Source organism: Gobio gobio (genome assembly GCF_949357685.1).
Source record: "Gobio gobio genome assembly, chromosome: 7".
Classification (NCBI taxonomy): Eukaryota; Metazoa; Chordata; class Actinopteri; order Cypriniformes; family Gobionidae; genus Gobio; species Gobio gobio.
The window spans coordinates 11,517,015-11,521,962 of NC_137103.1; positions in this window are offsets into that span (position 1 = coordinate 11,517,015).

Genomic DNA, 4,948 nt, shown 5'->3' on the forward strand with positions numbered 1-4,948 from the left:
GGGTTTTGTTTCACAATCCTCTCCAGGGTGCGGTTATCCCTATTGCTTGTACACTTTTTTCTACCACATATTTTCCTTCCCTTCGCCTCTCTATTAATGTGCTTGGACACAGAGCTCTATGAACAGCCAGCCTCTTTTGCAATGACCTTTTGTGTCTTGCCCTCGTGCAAGGTGTCAATGGTCGTCTTTTGGACAACTGTCAGGTCAGCTTCTTCCCCATGATGGTGTAGCCTACAGAACTAGACTGAGAGACCATTTAAAGGCCTTTGCAGGTGTTTTGAGTTCATCAGCTGATTAGAGTGTGGCACCAGGTGTCTTCAATATTGAACCTTTTCACAATATTCTTATTTTCTGAGATACTGAATTTGGGATTTTCCTTAGTTGTCAATTATAATCATCAAAATGAAAAGAAATAAACATTTGAGATATATCAGTCTGTGTGTAATGAATGAATATAATATACAAGTTTCACTTTTTGAATGGAATTAGTGAAATAAATCAACTTTTTGATGATATTCTAATTATATGACCAGCACCTGTAGATTGATGTACTCCCAGTTATGAGCTCTGACATCACATAGCACGCGAAACAGCAATGGCAGCCCCTACGGATGCAGTGTTTATGGAAGTCTTACAAGTTATTTTACAAATAACGTAAAATAAAAGGTATAACCGCTTCTCTTGCCCTATGCACCGTTTTTTCCCTCTGTTTCCCTCAAATAAGCAAGGAGTGAGCACCTTTGGCGATAGAAATGATTGTAAATGAGCATAAGCCCTCCACCATGCTTTGTTTACATCTAGCTACCGCAATTCCTTGCGCTCTTTACTTGAATATGGAAGGATATCGCGGACAATTTTCAAAAGGAATTGCAAATGGTATTTGCAATTGCGTTTTCAATTTGTGGACGCATAATATGTGACACAATCCAAACGCAATTGCAAATCGCGCATTACCATTTGCATTTTCGTTTACGCAAACGCACAACGACTGCCAAATTTCAAATGGAAAAGCAAAGTCTGTTTGCAATTGCATTTCCAATGTCTTGCAAGTTATGACCCTGCCATTTTGGAATAGCAATAGAAAATCACCTATTTGCTCTTTCATTTCCTTCGTGTCCTGCCACAACCTGCACAAAATTCAAATGGAATCGCAATCCTCTTTGCGTTTGCATTTCCGATGCCTAACACAGTCAACTGTCAATCAGGCTTGAGGGCGGGGTTTATTGATGTAGTCGGAAAGTAGGCCACGCCCTCAAGTGGTGGAAAACGGGGGATTTGGCTATTTTTGTAATAAAAAACAAGTTTAAACTCTTTAGTTCAAACAAAGTCAAAATGCAGAACTGATTGTATGTTCACCTGCAACCAGACAAAAAAACAGCAAATAAGAAGTGACATGACTGCATTCGGTAGGCTATATCAGACGAATATCATCATATTGCACCCGACACAGTAAATTATGAGTTAAAATCAGAAAATCTATAGAAACTTGACATGATGTGAGTTGTGTGTTGTCCATACGATTCTGTGCTCAAGAGCCAAGCGATCAAAAAAGAAAATAAAACTACATTAGTGACATTCAATCGCAGTTCATGTTCGTTTCGTAGCCTACCTCCTCTGATGATCTGATTTTCTTCTTCATTTCATTTTATTCTACATTATTATTTTCATCATATGTAGCCTATTCCTATTCATTGAACTATATTTGTATCTTTATTTTGACATTTAACAGATTTGACAGAACAGCTCAACAACAGAACCTGGATTCACACAAATTTTCACGCACCTGCAGCGTTTCTGACAACAGAGAAAAACTGAAATAATATATAATAAAGTAATATAAATAAAAAGCATAAAATAAATAAATACTAAATAGCCTATTTCTCACTTATTCTAAATAATTAATACATTAAGATGACAAAACGAAAAACTACTAAATCAGATTGAATCAAGAACCGGCATTTTTTTCTCATCAGATTAATTTAAAATTTTTCACTTTGAGGTCCGGTTATAAATTTATGTGTGTGCAGTGCACGCACACAGTGCTTACATCTACTGTGTTTATGTGAATACTCGACTTGGTATTTTGATATAGCCTATTTCTGTGTTTATTTGGCCGTTTGGGCACGCTTGTCCGTGTTGCGCTCGGAACACGCGCACAGCATCCTGTCAGTAATTCAGTTGTCTTTCGTGACTTATCACGCTTTTATTATTTATTTTCGTCAACTGAAATCTACACGGATTATCATAAATACAACACATTTATTTATCACAAGGATCTCCGCGGCAAAACCGAAAGTACCAGCTGGTGAAATCTTTCAAAATGTCTTTTTGCCCCAGGTTCAATAAAAGGATAGGCCTATTTTAAAAGATTATAGGCCTATATTATATATTAAACTGATTTTTAAACCGAATTTAGCATATTTTGCTTTAACCATGCAGCAAAAAAATTAAAAAAAAATTTCAAACCTTAAAAAAAAAATAAAATAAATATATATAGCTACACATTTTAAACCGTTTAACTGTATATTAATCTGTCAAAATTCTTACTTTTGGTCAACGATTAAAGCATCCCTATCTTAATTGCTTCTTGACAATTTGCTTGCAACCAGAGCAGTCTTCTTTTGGTTTCTTTTTGTTTGGTTGGCAGGTGATAAATAGTCTATTTCCAGGTATTTGGCTTTGTTTGAAGTGCAAAAAACTACACAGTAGTTTTATGACTTTTTTTGTTGTTTTTGCTAAATAGACACATTGGATATTTCTCCCCATGTTCTTAGGAATGAATAATGATGAAAAAGTCCTTGGTTTTCTACCACTTGAGGGCGTGGCCTAATTTCCGACTACATCAATAAACCCCGCCCTCAAGCCTGATTGACAGTTGACTATAGGTGTGTTCGACATCGGCTGCGGCTGGATGCAACTGATCGGCGAGAGTAGCCGCGTGCAGGCGGGGAGGAGCTGCAAACACAGACATGAAGTCGGACACTTTCTGCTTCCCGCGGTGACGCTCGCGCTGTGTTTGCACACTTTATCAGCTGAAGTGAAATAAATGCAATATTTGGCAATACACAGATGTTTCAGAGACATTATTGTCATGTAATACTTTATGCACTGCTTAATACAGCGTGTGTTTTTACAAGAATAAAGTTCAACATATAAGCCTACACTATCAATGAAGTGGGGTCTATGTTTTTAATCAGTTATATTTTGATAAACATGACAATATAACATCGCAACTACATGAAAGGAGGTTTTACTGTTATAAAAAACAGATTTGTGCGCATTAGTGGAGCTGAAGGTTTTAGAATAAACACGAAATACACGTGATCGCTGTCATGCTGTGAATCTGGCCAATCGTGGAACGGCTGTGTCGTCATCAGAGCCCGTGCAGCCTCGAGCAGCTGCTTTGGAGAAACTGCACCGGCTGTAATCGCCGGCTGCTCTCGAATCGCTCTCGCGGCACTTTGTTGACATACGTCACTGTCACGTGGCGTCGGCGCTGCCTCAAGTCGGACAAAATTTCTAACCGGCATGCACTGCTTCAAGTCAGCCGCCGATCGGTCTGCGCATCGCTGGGTGAAGTCGAACAAGCCTTGTGTTAGGCATCGGAAATGCAAACGCAAAGAGGATTGCGATTCCATTTGAATTTTGTGCAGGTTGTGGCAGGACACGGAGGAAATAAAAGAGCAAATAGGTGATTTTCTATTGCTATTCCAAAATGGCAGGGTCATAACTTGCAAGACATTGGAAATGCAATTGCAAACAGACTTTGCTTTTCCATTTGAAATTTGGCAGTCATTGTGCGTTTGCGTAAACGAAAATGCAAATGGTAATGCGCGATTTGCAATTGCGTTTGGATTGTGTCACATATTATGCGTCCACAAATTGAAAACGCAATTGCAAATACCATTTGCAATTCCTTTTGAAAATTGTCCGCGATATCCTTCCATACTTGAACACAGCATAATGTTCAATCTTAAAAGATTGAGCTTGGTCTGGTGATAGCCAGACAAATCGCAACCCTTTTAACAAGGTGAATTGGAAAACTGATGGTTCTTTCAGATGGTTAACTTGACTCTTTCCATAGCTTCATGTGTGGATGTCTTTGTTTAGATTAGTAATGTGTTCTGATTTAGTTCATAAATACATTTGAATACATCCGGATATTTCCAGGACGTGGGAAGATGTTTTAGGTTGGGGGTGCTGTGTTTTTTTCTTTTTTTCTTTCCACATTTCAATAAGAAACAATATTGAATTTATAAAACACGAAGCACAACAAGCATATCGGTGAGAACACTTGTTAAAACAGCATACACACAGGACATTTGACTGCACATCACATTTTTGACATTGTTGATCCTTCTTGCAATCGTAATGCAATGGACTGTGGCCTATTAAACCTTTAAATAAAAGGGTTATTGAGCTGTTTACACGGTCATATACAATAAAAGAGCCTGCACAGTGACAGGAAACAAAAATGGTCATACCTTACCAGAGCATGTGAGTGCAGCTCCACTTATGAACCGCTCACCGGTAAAACAATGTGCGCTCGAATCCCGCTCCGACATGACATTTTTCTGTACTGTAGCCTACTATACTTGTTAAGTTATATATAGATAGATAGATAGATTCAACTTTATTGTCATTACACAAGTACAAGTACAAGGCAACGAAATGCAGTTTAGGTCAAACCAGAAGTGCAATAGCAGCAAGTGCAGGATATACAACGTTTGCATAAGTGCAGGACATGGATATGTACTGAGTATATATAAATATGTCTATAAATAGAGAGATGGTTATTACTATAAACAGAATTTACAGGTGAATATGTACAGTGAATAATATACAGATGGTTAATACTATAAACAGAATTTACAGGTGGATATGTACTATGAATATAATATAATATACAGATGGCTATTACTATAAACAGAATTTTACAGATAGAGGT